Genomic DNA, 22,610 nt, shown 5'->3' on the forward strand with positions numbered 1-22,610 from the left:
TCCTTATCACTACCAGTGCAATGGGAAAACTTCCTGCAGCAACATCTGTGGAGGCACCAGGCACTCCCCAGCTCTTTCATAGGAACCTGGAATGATTTGGGCTGGAAGACACCTTAAAACCCATCCAATCCCACCCCCTGTCACGGGCAGGGACACCTTCCACTATCCCAGGCTGCTCCCAGCCCCATCCAGCTTGGCCTTGGACACTTCCAGGGATGCTGACTCCAACACTGACCTATGACAAGCCTGTTCCAGTGCTTGACAGACATTTCAATGAAGAAATTTTCTGTAATTTCCAAACTAAACCTCTTGAGGCCATTTCCTCTCATCCTGTCCCTGTTCCCTGGGAGCAGAGCCCGATCCCCCCTGGCTGTCCCCTCCTGTCAGGAGTTGTGCAGAGCCACAAGGTCCCCCCTGAGCCTCCTTTTCTCCAGGCTGAGCCCCTTTCCAGCTCCCTCAGCCCCTGCTGGTGCTCCAGCCCCTTCCCCAGCTCTGTTGAAGATGAATGGGGGGGACTCTGATCCAGGCCAGTGAGCTTCTTCCATTCAGATCCCTTGTTCCTCCCTTCCTTCTATGCCTTTAGCCAGAAAATCAACACATCTCAGACCCCTCCTCAACCCTCCCAGCCTTGGCCACCATCCAGCTCTGCCTGTGACGGGTGGCAGTGTCCCACCAGGTGCCCCTTTCCTGTCCCATGGATGTGCTGGCTTCAGACACCCTCAAGTTCAGCAAAATGGCAAAACTGCCCTTTTCCCTGTGGGATGGTGGTTTGGGATTCAGTTGTGCCTGCTGTTGTGGTCATCAACATCTCTGTGGGTGCTCCCCCTGGGGCAGGGACAGTGCAGGAGCCAAGGTCAATAACTTCTGCTGAGGGGAGGGAGTGTGTGTCCTCTGCACACCCAGAGGTCAGTCTGGGACTCCTCCACGGGGCCCCTGAGAGGACAACTCAAGGACAGAGGTGTCAGAGTGGAGAAGGACACAGAGGAGGAGAGCGGGGTGGAAATGCAGGTCCTGCAGCCAAGGGAGCCTCTGCTGGCTCACTGGGATTTCCCTTGAGGCTTTTATTGAAGGGTTGGATGGTTCCCTGGCTCCCAGACCCTAAAGCAAGGTGGGATGAGTGGGACAGGGCACGGAGAGCCCAAGGCTGTGCTGCAGGAGAACATGAAGAGCTGGCTTGGAAATGAGCCCTGTGCAGGCACATTTCTGTCTCCATCACTCCTCCCTCTTGCAGGAGACCTGGGAGTGTGAATCTGATCAATACTTGGGATTTGTCCAGAAAAAAGAGCAACAAAACACAGGTCCCTTGCCAGGGGAACTGGGGTTTATCCCAGGGAAGCCTGGGGAATTTTTCTGGATATTTATGTACACTCACTTTGCCTCTGCAGCACTGGGGGCTGCCTGCCCCACACCCTGCTCTTCCCAGCATCCAGTGATGCCCTTCCCATGGGATTGGTGCCCACAGGGACCCACCTTGATTATGGAATGAGTGATTCCTCTGCAGGAGAGAGCATTTGCTGAAGGGGAATCACCCACACCTCGTGTCATCGTTGGCCTGGAAACTCCAAGGGAAACCAAGCACTGCCACCATCACCTCCCCATCTCCCTGCTCCACTTCATTACAAGGAAAATGTGCTAATTAAAGGAGGAGGAGATGAAGTGCATTGATGAATTGGCACTTAGACAGGGGGTCAGAAATAATAAACTCTTCTCAAGAGCCACCCTGCAAGGGAGGCTTTCTTCTCTGGGGGTTTTCTCAGCTGGAACCTGTGGTTTTCCTTCCCTGGTGCTGAGGGTCCCTCACCCAGCAGTGTTTGCCCTAGGAATGGAGTTTTCTTGGTGCTGGCACTCCCAGGATGGGGCTTTCTCCGGGGGGAAACTATTCCTGTCACATACAAGGAGGGGGCTTTAGTGTGCACGGGGTATTAAGTTGGAATTGCACATCCCCCACTTTTAATCTGGTTTTTCAGTCCAGTTTCTTTCCTTGTCAGTCGTGGCTTTGTTCTGACCATTGCAGAAGCCCTTCAGGTTCAGATTTCATTTTTCAGGTCAGGTCCCACTGTGTGAATGGAGCAGAAGGGATGTCCTCATTCCCTGACCCCAAATCCCTTTTCCTTTGGGATATCCTAGCGCCCTGGGCCACCCCAGGAGTTACCCTGGGCAGCGGGGAGCACCTTCAGTGAACTGCCTCTGAGCCAAAGCTGCTTCAAAACCAGCAGAACAATGCCTATCCCCATTTTAAATGTATTTCCATCCCATTTCCAAGCCTTTTTTTGCTTCCTGCGTGGCCTTGAGCCAAGACTCCAGGCCTGCCGTGCCCACAATTGCTACAGAGTCAGTAAATCCCAGCCCTCCTGTAATGAAAACGTCACTAATGATAAATATTTAAAGGGATGTGATGCTTATTTTTATATTTACTACCCTGACCTTTATGTATTTGGATTTTATTTTATGTTTTATGGGGATTCCCTAGGCCTTTTCCCAGCCACACACAGAAAAAACCCCACAAGGGCTCCTGGAGTGTTGTTGCACTATAAACACACATGGTCCCCACAATTACTGAACTTTAATGCTTGCTGTAATTACTGCCTGCACTTTGCATTAATGGGAGATGGAGTGAAGGAGTGCTCAGACACCAAGAGATCCACATCCTGAGGGAATTTCCAGGGGGAATCATTGCTTCCCATCCTGTGATTAATTGTTGTGCCTCCTCTGGGGAGGCTGAGGCTTCCCCGAGCTCTTGGCACCCAGGGTTGATGGAAGAGCCACCATGGGAACACTCAGCTGTGCACAGCCTGCCGTGTCAGCAGGGAAGAGTCTTCAGCTTGATTCTTGCAATTCCACAAGGGAAAAATCAAGGAGAACAGCAGGCACAGGAGGAGAATGTCAGCATTTACCCACAGGTCTTCTCCTCGTGCTGCCTCTCCCAGGAGGGTGTGAGGAGCACTGGGAGCTCATCCTGCTGCACAGGGACCTGTCCTGGGCTCCTCCTCCTCCTCCTCAGCCCCAGGAGCAGGGACAGGATTTAGGGATGTTCAAATATCCACGTGGACACGGCTGCCCAGGAACTGGGCATCTCCTGCAGCAGCAAATTTGGCAAGCCTTTGCATCTGGCAGCCTTGGCTGAGCCCCACATCCCATTTCCCCTTCAAGGAGTGGGGGGAAAATGAAAGAAGGAGTTAATTGGCCTGATTGGATTTTGCTGAAAAAGTTTCAAAGGAGAGGAAAAGAAAGTGCTGAGGCAGCTCCTTTCTGTGTCTTTGAACTTTAGGCTTTGAAAAGAGATGGGGAAAATCTTAAGGAATTAACGAGGACTACAGGGAAATTATTGAGGAGGAACTTTCAGTGCTCACAGCTTGGAAAGAAATTAAAAAAAAACCCCTTTATATAGAAATATAAATACAGATACAGAGATATTTGCATGCACGTGGATGTGAGAGTGTGACCCCTTCACCCAGTTGTTCATCTTTGCCTCTCTGATTTGATTTTAATGATTTTTATGAGTTATTTGATTTGCTTCCACGGTGCCTGGGAAGGGTGAGAGCTTCCCTTCTCCCACATCAGGAGCTGTGGAAAGGCAGGGGCAGCTCAGCAAAGGCCTTGGGTTTGCCACCACTCTGGCAACGTTTGTGGAATCTCAGCCTGGACCAGAATTCTCCTCTTTCCAGGAAATATAAACTTCTTTTTTCATTTTTCTTTTTTTTTTTTTTTTTTTTTTTTTGGTCAAAAAAAGCCTCAAGATAAATATTCTTGGATGAAAACCTATAAAAAGCTCAGACTGACAAACTATTTTTTCAGGCACTTCTTTTTCTCCCAACAAGAATATATCTGTCAAGAGAAACAGATGTTCTCAATGAAAAACCCTCTTTAATTACAGCTCTGTCAGAAAACCTGCAGACAGATTTCTCTTTTTCCCCCCAAGCCCATTAAAATGTGTGCAAATGGCCAAGGTTTGAAAGCCACAGCTCCTCTTGTAATATAATATTTAAATAAAACACTTCCCCATTAAGCTAAGAACCAGCAAAGCCACAAGGCAAAACTCACGGAGAAATCCAAGCTTAAGGTTTGCTTTTACAAAATGAGGTGTTGAGCTTAAACCTGAGCCTTGCACTGAAGAGCTGGGGTGGTTTTGGGGCCCTGAACAACCTGGGTTTCTCGTGTGATCAGGTGAGCTGAATCCCCCTCTCCAGAGTTTAGGACTTCTGCCAATCAGGCCAAATATTTGCATTAAAAACTCGGAGTTGAAGGTCTGGCCATTAGCCAGGAGTTTCTTCAAGCCTCTCGTTATTTCATCACTAAATCCTGCTGTGTGCCCAGTAAATATTTTCTTTAGTAAATACATGAAAGCCTGGCTGGAAGCTTTCCCTCTGCCCCCCTTGCAGAGGATGGCAATGTGACATAAATGTTAAAAGAGGTTTCTCCAGCGCAGCATTCCCCGAGGCTGACACGCCACGACTTATCCAGGGGAATAAAGTTCTGCTGGAGAGACTGGCAGGAATGCAAGGTTGATATTTCTTTATTTATTGGTTACAGTAATTGGCTAGAACATGGCTGAGTAGTTGGAGGAAAATAATCAATAGTTCTTGTCCGCTAATGAATGATTTTTCAGCAGTCGCTGGTGTAAATAGGTTTCATTAAAACAGCAAATCCTCCCAAACAAGAAAATTAACGAGGGCTTATGAAACCTATGAAATTGCACAGGTCTGAATGGCTGACAGCCATGACAAATATCTGCTATTGTTGGGGTTGGGAAGCAGCTTTTCGCTTCAATTTTCACTCTTGTCGCTTAAATAATATCAATAATTAGCAAATCCATTATGCCTTTCCCAGAAATCTTCCAGAGCGAAACGTGTTGGCCCCAACTCAAGACAATGTCCTGTTCCTGAGCAACCTCCATGTGCCTGGGCTCAGCTCCTGCCAAATCCATGCCCTGTAACTGCACCAATAAACTGGGAATTTTGGGGGTCGAGCCCTCAGACTCAAACATTTCTAAAGAAGGGGACCGGGCACCCTGCAGTCATTGCTTTTCTGGACTTCTGGCAATAAAGGGATGTGAAACCAATCTTCCACTGAGGGGTTCCAGCCCAGCAAACTGTGGTGTAGGGCAGAGGGAAAAACTTGGAAACCTGCTCCAGGGCTGCTGGGGGATCCAGGGGTCAAAAGAGGGGGGGATGTAAGAGCTTGGACTGGGGGGTACTACCAATTTTGGTATTTGTCTCAAACAGCTAACTCTGTTTCTTCCATCCAAAGAGGAAAGGGAATCACTCCAAAAAGTGATTTGTTTTGGCCAGCCTGGAGCAGGACTCCCTATGCCCCAGAGGAAAGGGAAACTCTTCAGCTGCAGCTCCAAAGACCAAAACCCCAAAGCCACTTTGTGGAAAGTTTCCCAGCACCTTTCCTCAATTTCCCAGTTACTGCTGGAAGAGTCAGGGGATCTCAGGAGCACAAGGGAGATTTTTGCAAGTGGCTAGGCATCCCTCCTTCTTTCTCCTCCTTCTTTCTTCCTTCTCCTTCTCCTTCTCCTTCTCCTTCTCCTTCTCCTTCTCCTTCTCCTTCTCCTTCTCCTTCTCCTTCTCCTTCTCCTTCTCCTTCTCCTTCTCCTTTTCTCCTACCCCTTTACTTCCTCTTCCCGGTGTCCTTCCCCTTCATCTTCTCTTCCCCTTTCCCCTTTCCCCTTTCCCCTTTCCCCTTTCCCCTTTCCCCTTTCCCCTTCCCCTTTCCCCTTTCCCCTTTCCCCTTTCCCCTTTCCCCTTTCCCCTTTCCCCTTTCCCCTTTCCCCTTTCCCCATTCCCTTTCCCCTTCCCCTTTCCCCTTTCCCCTTTCCCCTTTCCCCTTTCCCCTTTCCCCATTCCCTTTTCCCCCTTCCCCTTCTCCTTCTTTTCTGCCTCCCTGCATCCCCCTGGATCTGTTCCTCCCCTTGCCCTTCCCTCCCTCTCCCTTCCCACCCCTCCCTGATGGAGAAGGCTCTCGGGGGCAGGAGCAGCTTTGGGCACCACGTCTGTGCCAGCAGCACCGACCAGAATCTGTGATTTGATGGCAAATTGTGCTGGTAATCTCCCTCCGAGGGAGTTCCTCCCATTTTTCATGGTGGTGAGTCCTTTAGGGATGTGGATGAAAAGAGAAAGTGTTTCATTTGCTCTTTGGGAGCTGGAGCAATAGATCAAGGCCCAGCTCATTCCCTGAAGAGCAGAAATGGGTTTTTCAGGCGAGAACTGAGGCTCTCCCCAGTGAAAACTAAACCAGTTATCTGCACTTTCATCCACAGGTCAGCAGCAGAGATTTTTCTCCCAAAGCTGGATAAATCCAGGCTGTTAGTGCCTTTCCTTCCCACTCTCCTTAGTTACTGCATTTTATTTGGTGAGGGATGAGGCCCAAGCAAACAGTTCTGACTTTGTCCTTGTCTGCTGGCAGGCACTGCCCAAACTTGTGGCTGGTGCTCTGTACCTGAGCAGCTTTGGTGCCTGGGGTGTTCCTCTGTGTGCCACAATCTGGATGCAAATACCCAGGCTGAATAATCTCTGGGAATTCAGAGCACACAGCCTGGCTGGAGATGGAGACTCTCCTCTCTCACTAAGGTGGGGGTGGCTCCCCACCCATCAGAGCTTTTAGGAGTGTCTTCTTCTTTAGTCTCCTTCTACACTCATCTTTGGCTTCCCTTGGGCTGATTTTGGGAGATATTGACCTCTCCATCATCATTTTACCCTGGGATGCACATGGAATTGTAGATGTGCCACTTAGGCACAGATTTAGTGGAGGACCTGGCAGTGCCAAGGGATAGTGGTTGGAATCAATGATCCCAGAGGGCTTTTCCAGCCCCTAGGATTCCATGGGAGCTCCCCAGTGCCCACCCAAATGGTCACAGATTTGTGGGCAGCCAGCAGAGCTCCTGGGCTGTGTTGGGGTACCAAGGAGATCTGGGTGAGCCCCAGGTTCAGCTCTGTGAGGAGATTGCTTTGCCATGAGCCATCCCAGAGCTGGCACTACCCAGCCTTGCTCAGGAAGTCTAATTCCAGGCCTGAGGGGCTGGGAAGGTGCAAGACAAAGCTGGACAAGTATCCCAGCCTGTTTCCACCACAGCAACCCCAGCACCTGGCAACCCAGCCAAAGATCCCAAATGGAACTGAGGCATGGCTGGAGCACCAGAAAGGCTCTGCTGCAGGAAGCCACTTCCCAGCTACTTCCCAGCCCCTTCCCCTCCACATCTCCAGGGCAAAATGAAACATTTAAGACCAAAAAAACCTTTCAAGTGACCTCAGCCCCATGGACTTAACTCTTGACTTCACTTGACCTTGTCTTGGTTTCACCACCATGGACAGTCTTAGCTACCAGCCCTGTCCCTGTCCCTGTCCCTGTCCCCATTCCAGTCACCTGGCACAGGTGTCATGGGACTGAGCTGTTGGTGTGGTCTGAGCCCAGTATCTCCAGAGATAAGAGCTTTCCAAAGCTGTGCTTCCCTCCCTCGTCTGTGATCCTCATGGACACAAATCCCAGGCCTCTGTCACCAGACTGATTGAGCTTGTCTGGCTCAATCTGGAATCATTTATTCCTTCTGAGCCCAGGAATTGCAGGCAGAGATGATCACCTGCTCAGGAGCCGTGCTCAGGATGAAATCCTTCCCTCTTGGAAACACCCAGCAGTGTCCATAAGGCACCGGCATTGGCTTATTCCTGCATTCCCATGTTCCTCCTTCCCTGGGATGCTCTGATCCCAATCCTCACCCTTTATCCCGACACCACACCTGTTTGCTCTGCTGAAGCTGAAGAAATGCAGGGCTGGATTGAATTTTGGAGGCTCAGAGCAGCTCTGCTCACACCCACGGCCTTGCCCTTCCCATTCCATCGGGGAAAGCCCCCAAATTCCCATGGCCCTGCAGGGCTTTCCCTGCTGGCACCTGGAGAGCTGCTCTGCCCAAACTGTGGGATCAATGAGCTTTTCCTGGGAGAAACCCCCTCTGCAGTGTCCCTGCTCCCCCAGCCCCTCAGAGCCGAGTGTGAAGTGTGTTTTATTGTTTGTCACCCGGAGCACTTGAAAAAATTACACAAATCCATCAAAGTAATGAATCTCCTCAGCAGAGGCAAACAGACAGAGACAGGCGGGCGCTGAGCCGAGCCCAGGCAGCTTGCAGAATTATTGCCAGAGAAATGGTGCCCTTTTGCCATCCTTTTTGGGGGTGGCTGCCTGCTCTGGGCGAGGGCACCTGCAGGTGACAGCTTTCCACAGGGGACGTGTCCTCCTCCAAGGGCTGTCACCCTCCTGGTGTCCCATGACAGCAGCATCTGGCAGCTCTGGGGATGATGGAGCGACACCGCGGGTGATGCTGCCTTACACTGATGAGTGCAGGCAGGGCACTTAGGGAACAGCTGGATTTTTGGGAGTGCCAGAGCCTCATCCCCTTCCCCCAGCCAGCCTTAAGTGGCTCCCTGCAGCCCTCTGGGCTCTCCCTCCAGTTTGTCTGTGCCTGAGCGAGCTCCTGAAGTCCTGAAGGGAGAGGCTGCTGCTGCTGCCAGGGCTGTGCATGGCTTGTCACATCCTGGGCTCCATAAATAATAAATTGTGGTGTTCCTGGCTCCTCCAAGCTTTCATTTTGTTTCCAGGGGCAATATATCTACCTGTCTGTCTATTTCTAGATGTACATTTCGTGTGTGTGAAGAAAGACAGACATACAGCCACATACACACGGATTTGGAGGTTGGGCCTGATGATCTTGGAGCTCTTTCCCAGCCTTAGTGATTTTATGCTGTTTCATTTATCATCTCTCATTGGTTATATGATATTTCAGGCATATATTACAAATATATGGGATCAGAGGGGACAGGTCTGAGACCACTTTACAGGATGGTTTTGCACCAAGTGCATCCCAGCTCCTCTGCTCCTGTTCCATCCCTGCATCCACACCCACATCCCAATTGAATCCCACATTCCTGCATTTGCTCCCTCCTCCAAAGCCCCCCTTCAGTCCAGCTGTTGCAATGAGATACTCAAAACTGTTTTGTTTTATTTGGATTTTTTCCCCCTAAATAAGCCTGCCATGAGGAAAAAAATTAGGAATGTGGGATTTCACCAAGGATCACGATCCTGCTCCAAGCACGAGGAAGGAAAGCAGCAGAAAGCAAATTGCTCTGGAGCACCAGAATCCCTCTGTTGTTCCAGTCCTGAGGGGTTTTTAATATTTATTAGTCCACAAAGCAGTGGCTGCAGCAGTGCCTGCAGGGCCTGGCCTTGCCCTGAGGAGAGGAGAGGGATGGAGAGTGGGAAGGAAGATGGATGGTTCTGGAATTGTCGGGGCTCCGTGGTTCCTGCTGCTGTACATCTCCCAGGAATGACACCACTACTTCAGGAGCAGAGATTCATCTGAGCCAGCAGGAGAAGGACAAAACAAATCATCTACTGCAGGAATCTCATTCAGATCCTGTTGGGAAGAGCCCTGGGATAAATGGCTTTTGTGAAGACCACACCAGCACATGGATTTTCCCCCTTTTCTCTGTTTTCCTGCAAGTTGAGGTCTATAAGGTGTGGGGGCAATCCTGGGGTGCTTTTGGCTGTGCAGGAGTTGTTGCTCCACACAAAATACCTGGGAGCTGCAGGGGTGGGAAGGATTGGGGCTGGATGAAACTCAGAGCTGGGGTAGGGAGCATGGAGAGCTGGAAGCTGAAAATCCACAGTGATCTCTTTGCACAGGGAGAGGTGGGATCACCCTGAGGGCATCAGAGCCCTCCTTATTAACCCTGAGTTAGGATAGGTTGGGAAGAAGGGGTTGGCATCCTCTGGAATTACAAAATTTCTGGGGGAGGTGGGTGCACATTCTGTACCACCAGGGGGTCACAGATGGGCATCCAGCCGTTGGAATTGGGAATTCCAGGACCAGCTGCTGCCCCCTCATCACCACAGCCTCCCCTGAGACTCTCCCACCCCCTCAGATTTGGGTGCTGAGACTCTCCTGAAAGGGCCCAGCTGGGCATCATCCCCATCCAACCACAGAAAAACTCATCTTTTAGGGGAAAAAAAGCACAAATCCTGGAACTGGGAGAAGTGAGGAGAGCGATGGCAGGCTGCAAACCCAGCTGGGGACCTGCAGCAAGCCCTGCAGCCTTTCTCCATCAAATCCAGCCCAGTGCCACTGCAAACAGCCCTCATCCTTCCCAAGGAGCCCAGCAGGTCAGGGAGCAATAGCAGCACAATTCCAGCTGTATCTCAGATTGATACAGAATCGATTGGATTGATTTCTTCTCTTTTAAGGTGCAGCCTCGGAATAGCTGAGCCTGGAAGGAGCAGCTCAGCTTGTACTTCCCCAAAACAATTTGTCAGGGCCCACTGTAGGAGCCTAATGACGGCTGTAATTTATGGCTGACACACCATATTTATCACCTCAGCATCCTCTCCTCTTCCTTCTCTCCCTCTGCCTCGTTAGGGATGGCATCAATAATGTTTATTGTAGCTTTTAATTTTTTATCGTTGCTATTCTTACCTGTGCTGCTGGAGATGAAGAAAGGCATCAGAGCAGGCAGAGCCTTGGAGATGTGTTCCAGGGGAAATGATGGATTTAGGATTTGGGAAATCCTCCTGGAATTCCACGTGCGGTGAGCAGGGGGAAAATCAGGTGTTCTTCCCAAAAAACTCATCCTCCCATTGCCACTGACTCTGTGGAAGCTCAGACCTCAGCTCCCTCACAGTGTGGAATTCCCTCCCAAATCCCCCAAAATGGTGCTCCTGGCCCTACCCTTGTGCCAGGCAGCTCCTGTGGTGCCCACAGGTTGGTTTTGCTGCTCAGTTTGCAGACACAGGAGACACCTTGGGCTCAGTGGGATTTCCTTGGTTTTCCTGCCCCGTTTCCCTCTGCCCCTCACAGGCAGAGCTCTCATTCCTTGGGAAATGTCTGCATTCCACAGCCTCTTCTCACACCTGGTAAATGATGCCCTGGCTGGGGTGGATCCTGTGTGTGTCCTGCAGTTCCTTCTCTTCAGGGAATTTTTGTCTGCCTCCACTTGAATATTCCAGTCTTTGGAGTGGCTGCCACATTCCTGGTCATCCTGATGGATGAAGGATTTATCCCAGGTACTTCACCCTCACCTGATGCCAAGCAGTCCCTGGGTGCCCCAGCTCTGCCCCTACCCTATTTACAGAGTACAAGGCACCAAGCTGGGTCCCTAAAAATACCTGAAATCCAGCCCACCTTGAATTTCCCCCTGCACATTTTCTCCCTGTTTACCCTAAGAAAAGGGGTTGCAGAGGGTTTTGAAGCCCCTTAAACTGCCAGAACCAGGTTGGATGGGCTTGGAGCAACCTGGCATAGTGGAAAGTGTCCCTGCCATGGCAGGGGGTGGAGCAAGACAATGTTTAAGGTCTCTTCTAACCCAAACCATTCTGGGATTTTCCGATCAACAGTTCCCAAAGGGGAATTCCCCCCCCCCCTTTCCAGACATGAATAATTCCCAAGCCAATGGTTGTTTTAGCATCATTACAGGAGCCTCTCAGACGAGTTGGTCGTTTACAGATTAGGCAGACATTGCTTACATTGTTCATAACCGATTATGGAATTGACAGTTTGGCTCCCACCCAAAATCCAGAGTCCCAGTTTAGCCTAATTGGAACAGAACAGCAGAGCAGGCTGGGGGAGGGGACAGTGGCTGCTGACAATTTAGTTAACGTTGATTTTATTGATCCCTGAAAAGCCTCTGATGTTGCAGGTTCCTCTTTATAGGGCAATAAAGTTTATAGCTGGGACTGTCCCAGGGGAATAACAGCTCCGTGTCTCCAGCTGCTCTCAGGTGATCACTGCCAGATCCAGCCCTAATTTGCTGAGGAATAATCAGAATCCAAGCAAAAAAAAACCCCACAAAATTCTGTTCAGGTCTTGGAATCAAAATGCCAGAAATACAACGATGACCAAATTAAAAGACAATCCCTCCCAAATGCAGGATTAATGCATTGAAAAAGCCTTTAAATATTCTATTCTATTCTATTCTATTCTATTCTATTCTATTCTATTCTATTCTATTCTATTCTATTCTATTCTATTCTATTCTATTCTATTCTATTTCTATTCTATTCTATTCTATTCTTCTATTCTATTCTATTCTTTTTTCTTCCATTCTGTTCTATTTAATTGCCATTCTTCTGTTTGCTTCTTCTATTTCTTCCTCCTTGTTTTGTCCCACAAAATGTTGCAATTGCTGCTGCCCACCTTTAATATATTCCCAACCTTTCCTATATTTATCCTCATGAGACCTCTCTGATGTAGCCTGGGATAAAAGCACCAAACAATCAAGAAATTTTTCCAGAGCAATAAAATAAAAGCATGGAAGGTACATGTTAGATCCTGGATCCAGCACTAGTGGTGGAGCACTGAAGTTTTGGTCAGATCTGTGGGCCCTGGCTGCTAAAATTCCAATTAAAAGCACCTCCTATGGCAGGGGAGGGGCAGCTGGAGCAGAGGTAGCCCTCAGACGTGCAGCAAAGGCACCAGCACAGCAAATATTTGAGCAAGTCCCGAGCAGGCAGAGTGGATCTGAGTGGTTTTCCCCCTCCCAGCCCTTTGCTCCGAGGCTCTGACCGCTGGATTCTCCCTGATGTGCTGGCAGAGCTCTGGTTCCAGGCCTGTGGCTTTGAGCTCATTTGTCAAAGGCAGGGATCTCTATGAAAGGCTGTTAGCAGAGCATTTACTTCCCATTCCTCATCCTCTGCTGTCATCACCTCCCAAGATTAATTAAGGAAAAAAGAAAAGACATCTTGTCTCTCCTTTGTTTCCCCATTCCTTGCATTTTTTAACAGCCCCTTTCTCTCCATTCATGTCCTGGATACTGCTGGGGAGCAAACCGAGCAAAACCCAATCCTTCCCTCTTCCTTCTTGTGGTTAACATATCAATTTCTTCTGCCTCTCTGTAGGTGGAAGTGATTGGTTGAGCTTTGTCCAGGACATCAATTCTCTTCCAAGGCCTCAGCTGCTAAAGCTAAGCCGGGAAAGATCCCAAATCCATTGATTTAAGATTGCTGGAGGTTCTTGTTGCAGAATTCCAGCCCCAGTGCTGGGGTTGGTGTCCTGTGCCTGAGTCCCTTGGAGGGTCACACGATGCCATCAGTCCTGCTCCCCGTGGGATAACTGGGGGCTTTTGCTCATGGGTGTGCTCCTTGCCCCAGTTCCCTCTGTTAGGAACCACAGCCTGTGCTTATCCTGGTGCCATGGGCTTTTCCATGGCCATTCCCATTGCTCCTGTTTGATCTGCTCCTGAGCCCATCCTAGTCCCAGTGGTATGAGTGAATTATGGATAAAACCAGAGCCACCCTGGCCCTGCCACCTTCCCAGCCCTGCTCCCTCCTTCCCTGCTTGATCCCCGTGTTCCCCTTATCCCAGCCCCAGTCACTTCCATCCTTTCCACCCCTTTATTCAGAGGTTTAGGCTGAGGTTTCCTTCTCCCATCTGACCAGCTCCCCCAGCGCTGGCTGTTCCCGAGCTGTGGGTACCAGGATGCTCCCGCGGGATGGTGCCACCGGTCCCTGCTGGTGGCGGGTGGGGGAGGCTGTCTCCTCGCCGTGTGTCACTGCTGATCCATGAAACCTGACTGGAAACCTGCGGGAAGGCGGGGGAGCCGCCGGGCAGCCGGTGCTCCTTCCCTCGGGGACTCGAGGATTTGCCATCTGCTCTCCTGTGCATCCCCAAAGCTCAGCCCTGATGGGAGGCAGCCCAGGAGGAGGAGGAGGAGGAGGAGGAGGAGGAAAACCCCGCCAGCTCTGGCTCTGTCCTTGTCACGGTGGTTCCCAAGTGCCAGCCTCGCTGATGTGTGTGACAATGGGAGACGCCCCCGGCCCGTGTCACCGAACCCGTGTCACAGGAGCTGCCACTGCTGTCACAGGAGTGGCTCTGGCTCCTTGCCAGAGGAGAGGATGAAAACCCTTTTTTCTTCCTTTCTCTTTGCTCTCCCAGCAATTCATCCTAAATTCGCCCATCCCAACTGAGAGGAATAGCGGATTTGTCTTTACAAACCATCTGTGGGTCTGCTGGTAGGTAAAACCAGCACTGGGGGAGAAAAGAAACAACGGGAAGGGTTCCACTGATTGATGAATGGAAAAAGATACTTGCTTATACAAATAAACTTTAGGTTTGCTGATAAATGAAATTAGACATTGAAAGATGAAGGAAACAATGGGGAAGAAAAACCCCTAAATTCCATAAGAATTAAAAATTAAAAGGGAGGGTTATGCATTAGAGGGAAGTCTTTGGTATCAAGTGTTTTGGGAATTCTGAACCTCTCAAGTACCTCAGCCAATGGGGAAGGAGAGAAGGGAAATGAGGCTGGGAAATTGGGATAAAAAGGAGGCTGTGTCCCCCAAAAATCTGAGAGATCCCAGGGGAATGCTCCATGGCCTCTCCCTTTATTAGAATTAAGTCAAAGGACTCCTCTGTCCCCTTTTTGGACATCAACCTCTGGTGTTTGTGGATTAATTTCCCTAACACAACTGAAGTCTGTCCCAGCTTTTCCTGGGCTTCCCCACTCTGCAGGAGCAGGGCCCCCGTGGTTTTTGGGGCCATCCATCCCCACAGCCCCGAGCCACACGCGGGGTGAGGAGGGAGCAGCGCTTCCCCAGCTGGTGGAAATCAGCTCAGGTCTCCCCCCATCGGCAGAGCCAAACTTCCACCCAGCCAGGGAGGGAACCCAAACCACGCTGCTCGTGGCAGCAAAAGAAATTTCGGCAGTAATTAGATCTGGAGCGTGATTACCCAAAGGGAAACGCAAAACAAATGTGGGTGACAGATATTTCCAGGATAACTGGAGTTATTAATGCTTTTCTCCAGCAGTGACAGGCACAGGGGATTAGTAGTGCCTGAAAAAGTCTGGTTTAGTGTGGGAAAAACGGAGGGCTGGAAATGAAGCAAGGAGGAGGCCATCTGCTGCTCGGTGAGCTCGCGGGGCCCTGCGAGGAAAGCTGCAGCCAAAACAACAAAAGGCAACGATGGGAGGCATATGTGAGGAGAAACACCGACCTGTTGCTCCTAAGTTTCCAGCTAAAAAGGAAAAAAAGAGAAGGAACCTGTTGTTTGTTGCAGGAGCTCCCCTGGGATTAGTGACGGTGGCACTGCTGGGCACAGCAGAGCTGGGGATGTTTCCAGCTGAAGCTGTTCCTTCCTGCTGGCTTGGCTTGGGTTTGTTTGGGTGGGAGAGGGAAGGACCAGCCCTCCCTCTGTCATCAGAGAGGGGTTTAGGGCTGCTCAAAGAATCACCATCATTAGCAAAAATACTTTGGAGATGGATTTATAAAAATACAACAAAGTGAAATGACAAAATTGCTCCGTTACATGGATACAAGGGAAAATTGATGTGGAAATGATTTACATGGAGTCTGAAGATGCAAAAGGGTAAAGAGACCCTCCCACTGAGCCATGGGAGTCTGAGTACAACCCCTGACTTCCTAAACTCCTGATGGAGCTAAAACAGGGCTAAGCCCAACCTTAGTTCCAGACTTGGACAACAGTTGAGGTCTACAGGAATTAACTACGTGGATTTCTGTGGTGTTGAGTCACCTGCTACGAGCAGCTTACCATGGATCTGGGAGTACAGGATCTCCTTGCCTGGGGTAAGGAAGGGTTTCTCAGTCCAGGCAGGGAACCTTGAGAGGTGTCCCAGCTCCAGGGGAGAGTCACTGGTGTGCAGTCAGCTCCAAAGTGGAGAGGACTGGAATTAGACTCATCCAAAAGTCTGTCATTTTGAGAGAGCTCTCTCAGCCTCAAGGAACAACCAGGAATTTCCCATCTCAAGGGGAGATCCTGGCCATGCTGCCCAGCAGAGCCCATGAGGGCTCACCTAGACAGCCAAAATTGTCATCAGAGCCCATGAGGGCTCACCTAGACAGCCAAAATTGTCAGCAGAACCCATGAGGGCTCACCTAGACAGCCAAAATTGTGGGCCAAAGTGGTTTGCTGGTGGCCAGATTGGACACAGGGGGAAGGGTGTGCTTGAGACTCCTTGAGCCCATGAGGTTCTTTGCTCCTTGAGAAATGAATCTTGGAAAAGCCACTGCTGTTCCTGCATTAATCACAGGACTGGGGATCCAAACCCTAAAGCACCAATGTTCTCTGGGTCTTTCTCCCCCATTTGGGGGCTTCCTAAAGGAATTTGTGCCCCCTTTGGAGCCTGTAGCAAGGTACTGCTGGTTGGGTGGAGGGGGCTGAGTGCACCTCACACCCTGCACAGCCCAGAGGTGCCCATCCCCTCTTCCAGACCTTCCTCTCCGCTGGGATCTGCTCCTTCCAGCAAGGGAAGGGGAGGAAAAGGCATGAGCTGGCCCCTGTGTCCTCCTGCACAGCTTGGGCAGCCAGCCATGAGCAGTGTGGGCTGGGAATGGCTTGGGAATGCCATGGACTAACCCACCCTAAGGTTCATTTTTGGGTGTGTGCACTTACAAACTGCTCCAAGAGCATCCCTCAGCAGTCTGGATCCCCCAAACCAGATGTGCTCCCTCAAACCCATCCAACCCTTCCTCAAATAAAAATTTGCAAGAAAATAGGGCTAAAACAATGTTCAAATGAGGGAAAGGATGACTTTTTTCTTTTAAATATAAGGAGTGCTGACACCTAGGAAGTACCAAGATGAATTTCTAACAGGGCTGTTTGTCAATATGCATAAAACCTTTTCTGCTGTGCTCCCCATGGGTGTTGGAAAGAGCCTGGAGAACTCCACCCAGTCCCAGCCAGATGCTTCAGGGAAAGCTCAAAGACCTTTACAGACCTAATTAAAGCAGAATTTTTAGCTAAAATTCAGGTGTTTAATAGACAACCCAAAATACACGGCACCATCAGGGCTGCTGACCACAACCTGCTGCAAAGCCACGGATAATTTCATTTTCCTGAGGGTTTGAGACACTGGGAATCTCCCCAGGTGGGGTACATACCCGAGGCTCTGCTGAGACCAGTCTGACTCAGGTTTCAAGGTGAAGGAAAGCCCATCTGCACAGACCCAGCCTTCCCGAGGGAAGTGGGAATGCATCCCCCAGGCCGGAGGGAGGGAAGGACACCCGTGGCTTGGCTGATGAGGTGTTGAGAAGGTGCCAGGAGCTCCTGGGGAGGTGGGAATTGTCATGGCTCCAGGCCCAAGGCAGGGAAGTGCATAAAGGAGAGGGAGGGAACATCCCACTGGGCTTTGCAGGTGCCACCTGGAGCTGGATGTCCCTTGAGATGTGTGATTTTGGGTATTCCTAACTTCCTCCTTGGACTTTGCCCTGTAGCAGCAACCACCAGCAGTGACAGCCCCACCTGCCACAGGGCCACATCCCACAGGATGTCTGTGATCCAGCCTTTGGAGGCATTTAAGGGTGTTTGGCTTTTTTTACAACAAATCACAGCCTGTCACAAATTGTCACTGTTGATGCTCTGCTTCTCTGCAGGATGCCTTGCCTGGAAATGTGGGAAGGGAAGAGAGCACCAGCGGGTTCCCACCTGGCAGCTGGGTTGGCTTTCACAGGACATCCTGGATGAGACAATGAGTGACACTTTTCTGCTCTCTGTACTTTAAATGGGCCTTGGAAATCCCTCCAGGGATCCAGGAGATGCCAAAGCCTGGGCTGAAGGAAAAGCAGAGCCCTCTCCTGCTCAGTAGAAGCCAACCACCTCATGAGCAATATCCAGGAATTCCCAAACTCCAAACCCACAGTGCTGAGAAGGACAGCCAGAAAAACTCCCTTTCCCCAAGTCTGGGAATTGCTTTTGTTCAGGGCTGGAAAAATCCTCCTGCTGTTGCTTCCTAGCAGAGTATTCCATTAAACCCAGGAATTCCACCCTGTCCCCGCTTTGGAAAATTGTTCCATTTTTGTCCTGAACACTGAAAGTCTTTGGCTAGATGATAACCAAACGCAGAGGATGGGGAGTGCAAACCTCTGGAATGCTGCCCTGGTTGTGGCTCTGCCTAAACCCCCCCAAAAAAATCCCCCCAAACCTCTCCCCGTTTCTTCAATATCCCGACAGAGACAACTCAGCTGGAAAGATGCATCCAGGGTAGGAGCTCCTGGAATTCTTCCCATGAGAAAGGCAGATATTTATTTAAAGATGGGACTGAATCAAAACAGACATGGGGAAATGTCAAAATATTCCATAAGTAGGAAGAGGAAGGAATACAGTTGTCTCTGTACCCTGTGAATGAGTAACTGCCATCTTGGGAGAAGCAGGAGTGGGAATGGAGCGAGTGGAATCGGTTCTGCTCTGTCAGTGTTGACAGAAGGGAATAGCTCCTCCTGCCTCGGCCAGAATGCATTCAGGCAGAGTAAACTGAGAACTGCAGGGGCAGGGAGCAAAGGAAAACAGAGGAGATTGCTTGGAAAACATGAGGAGGGAGAATGAATCCTGAGGGGATGCGTGTCCCTGAACGTGGTCACGAGGAAATGGAGCACCCTGATGAAGTGAGAGCAGAAACCAGTGCTGCTCTGGAATACCAGGGAGCCACTGACTTCAGTGAATTTAGCCCTAAAGCCTCAATTTTGAATGGCTGAAATTAGGGGAATGGCTGTGGAACAGGGCTGGAAAAAGATGATCTTTAAGGTCCCTTCCAACCCAAACCTTTCAATGGTTCTATGCTGTGGGAATGACTTGTGGCAGACCAGGGGGATATGAGGAATGAAAGTCTTTTAATTCCTGCTCAACACCATCCAAGAACTGCTTCCCAACAGAGGGTGCATTCTGGGAAGGATGGCAGCATTTAGGATTTGTTTGCAAATCACAGCTGAAACATAGGACTGAATTTTGCTGCATAAAGATTTGGATAGTCCTGCCAATTCCCGTGATAATGCCTTGATTTATTAGCTCTTTCCTAAAGACAAATGTGAGATAACTTCAATAGGCAAAGCTGGCCTCGACTGCCACTTTTAAAAATACTTGAAAAGAGACTTAAATTAGGGGGAGAAAATGCAGAAAGTTCTCTAAAAAAGGACAGAATAAATTTAGAAATCAGCTTCAGAACTGGCTGGATTCTGCAAATGTCTAAAACTAAAAATAGAGGGGAACAGATGATTTTTTTTTCCCCTTCCTTGATCAATTTCCCTCTTTTTTTCTTTCCTCACATTGGGGTCCCCTCTGAGTTTACACAGAGCCCACGAGCCAGTGCCTGGTAAACATTTTTGGTGTTATTTTTGTCTAAGTGACAGCCCTGGGTGGCATCCAAGCACAACCACAACAAACTCGAGTATGCCAGAGCAGCGTGAGCACCAAAAAACCTGGGAGCAATGTCACTGCCATTCCATCCTGTGGGACTGCCACCTGCATGAGGTCCTAAACCACAAAGCCTCTGCAGGTTTCCTGACTGGGATCTGGCAGGAGTGAAGCTCTGGCGCAGGTGTCTGTTCCTGCTGGAAGTAGGGACTGGAAAGTGGGAAATGGGCTCCTCACTTCCCACATCTCTGCTTGCACATTTTGGATCTCACACAAGGGAATGTTGCTGCAGCACCACAACCCAAACCACAACCCCTGGAAGATGGGGGTGGAAATTCTGTGACCCTTTGACTTCAGTGATGAGGATGACAATGACAGGAGCAGCAGGATCTTGGCACAGCCTGGCTGCTTCCCGGCGCCTCAGCAGCTGGAAAGGTTTCTGCTGTAGACTCACCAGATGCTTGGCATTTGGGAATAATTCAGTGTCAATCAAAGCAGGATGGATTAAAAAAAAAGGAAAAAAGGAGAACCCATGATGAATTCATCCTTCACCGTGGCATTAGCACAGCCCAGCCCTGTCCCCCTCCTCCGCGTCAGTGGTGAAAAATGCCTCCTGTTCTCCAGCAATTACCTGGCTGGGCTCACCCTTGGAATGCCAATCCTTCGGGAAGCGGCATCGGCCGCCCCGCTCCGTCATGCCGGTGATGGATGAGCCCCGGCTCAGCCCTGCTGCCATCTGCCACCAGGGTCCCCTCCCCGGCCCCAACAAGTGACATCCTCATTCCTTCACACGGATCAGGGGCCAGCGGGAAAAGTGGCAGTGATGAAAGGCTCCTGCAAAAGCGGGAATTTGCCGCGGAACGGGGGAGGTGAGGGAAGAGGCGTGGGGTGGGAGGGAAGGAGAAGATGGAAAGATGGAAGGGGAGGAAGGGAGGGATCACCTGACTCATGAGGCGTAACCCCACTGTTGATGAGGCTCCTGATGGTTTGGTTGCTTGCTCATGGCGAGCCCTTTTTGCCAGGAGGAGCCCATTCCTGGGATGTCCCTAGGAAATAGGATGTGTCCCAGCTGACACACCACTCACATCCCACCAGGATCCTCAAGGCAAGGCAGAGCAGGGAGCTGGGTTAAATCAGACAAGGGGCAGTTGAAGGTAAAGTTGACTTGGAAGCCAGACCCCCTCTGGATGTCCCAGGATGCAACACGGTGTCTGAAGATGGGAAGTCACCTGGAGTAGTTTGGGAATTCTTCGGAAACCCCCCTCCTTCCTCAAGGGAGATGCAAAGCTCAAAGAAAGCCCTGCTTTGCTGATGGCATTTTCCAGGCCGGGTGGATCTGTTCCACCTCTGGAACAAGCTGAGAGGGACCTGGTGGTCAAACCCCTGCCATATTTCTCAGGTTTATCCTCAAAACCTTCAGCTGGGGCCACTCTGCTATCAAGCACAATCACTTTGCAGAGTACTTGGTTATTGTCACCAAAATCTCTCAATTAAATTTATTTTGGCAATAAACCCCTTTCACTTCCCGGGTTTGATCCCAGGTTTGCCCCAAGCTGCTCAGGTCAAAGGAAGCTGAAAGTTGGAGCTGAAATGCCTCCTCAGGCAGGATTTACAAGGGGAAAGCAAGAGGTAAAAGAGGCTGGCGCTTCTAGAGATGCTCTGAAAATGCTCACCAAGCAGAAAAGGTCCCACAAGAATTATTCCCCCCACTCCAGCTATCCCAAACTCCAGGACATTGTCCTTGCCCATCTGTCAGCTCAGCTCCAATACAGAACAAATCTCATCACAGGCACCAGAGATTTAGGGAAGGGCTGGAATATGGCAAAGCTCTTTAAAACAGGAGATAAACCATCCTCTGCTCCAAGGAACAGAGGTGGTGGGAAGATATAGACACCAACAATCCTCCTGGGAATGCTGGAGAAAGGCCAGGACAGCAGCACATCAGCACAGCTATGTTGGGATGACCCCACAGCAGCGAAAATAATTTATTAGGACTGGTGGGGGAAATAAAAGAAAAAGCTTTCCCCAGCCTAAGGGTACCACCAGGGTCAGTGCAATAATAATAATAAGTAACAATCAATCAATCAATCAATCATCATTGTCATCATCAGGATCCTAGCTAGCAGAGTTCCTCCTTTTTGGGAGTGGGAATAGCTGGATTTACTCCGCATCTCATCAATTTCCAAGTGGATTTGGCAATAAAGCTGAAGGCAAGGTTTCCAAACCTGTAAAGTCAGGACAGGCCTAATGTCTTTTGAGGGAAAATATCAGTGGGGAAAAAAACCCACAATCACAATGTATTTCTTTCTTTGTAAGTATTAACTTAGAATAATACATGAGGATTTTTCTCATTCCAAAACTACATATTGGAAAAAAAAAAAAAAAAACAAAAAAGCCAAAGAATTCATCCTAATGTTTTACAGGTTTCAAGAATTTTGTCTACGAAGTGTGTTCTCCAAAGGGCAAGAGTTGGGAGACAGAGAGAAAATGGTGCCAACAAGGAGAAAGTGACATTTCCCTGTTACTCTGGGTTTTTACACCTCTGAATTTTTGCAGCCACCTCAACACTTGTAAGCTGAAATAATAATTTTAAAATAGAGCAAACATTCTCCCCCTCCTTCCTCCTCTTCCGCCAGTGCTTTTCTCACACATTTTTCTCCAATGGAAGGAGACAGATAATCTAATTTGACGTTTTGGGATAAATTCCCTGCAGGAAGTGTGGAAATGCCACCTGCTACCTGCGTGTTAGATTTGATCATAAATCACCAGCACCCAGCATTGGACAGGATCTCCTGATATTTTGATGGCCACAAAAGGTCTGGCCGCTGCTGGAATTAAAGCCTAAATCCCAGGTTTATGTTTTTCTGGAAATGCCAAATGCTGCCTTGCTTCCTGTATCACTCTTAATTGCCCTTCCTTAATTGCAAGCAGTGAAATCATTAATTATATTCAGTGGAAGGGGACACAAATGCTTCTGCTTCAGGCTTGGCCCTCTTGGAAGTTCAGAATGAGCCCTGGGAGGATGCTGGGAACTGGAACAGGAATATTTGGGTAATGCTCTTAGCCACAGAGTGGGATGTCTGTGCAGGGTCAGGAGTTGGATTTGAGGATCCTTGAGGGCCTGGCTTGGGGTATTCTGTAATTCTACAGTGCTTAAAACACCAGGTCAAAACCCACACCTTGGGTGGCTCCTCTGGTCTCCTGAAATCCAAGGTCAAACAGCTGGAAATCTCGGACCAGGTTACGGATCCGGCTGCAACATCTCCATGGGAGACCTCCCCTAACCATGGGCTGTGGCCCCTATGCTTCCAGGGGGTTCTAAAACACCTGGCACTGCAAGGATGTCAGAGATTCTGGGCTGTTTTGCTGAATGTCTCTGCTCAGTCCTGCATGGCTGGGAGAAAATCAGGTTCAGCCTCCAGCGCTCAAATTGGGAAGGAAAAAAGGAAAAAAAAACAAAAGAAAGAAAGGGTTGGGTAGTGTTGGT

Source organism: Serinus canaria, chromosome 9, assembly GCF_022539315.1.
Source record: "Serinus canaria isolate serCan28SL12 chromosome 9, serCan2020, whole genome shotgun sequence".
Classification (NCBI taxonomy): Eukaryota; Metazoa; Chordata; class Aves; order Passeriformes; family Fringillidae; genus Serinus; species Serinus canaria.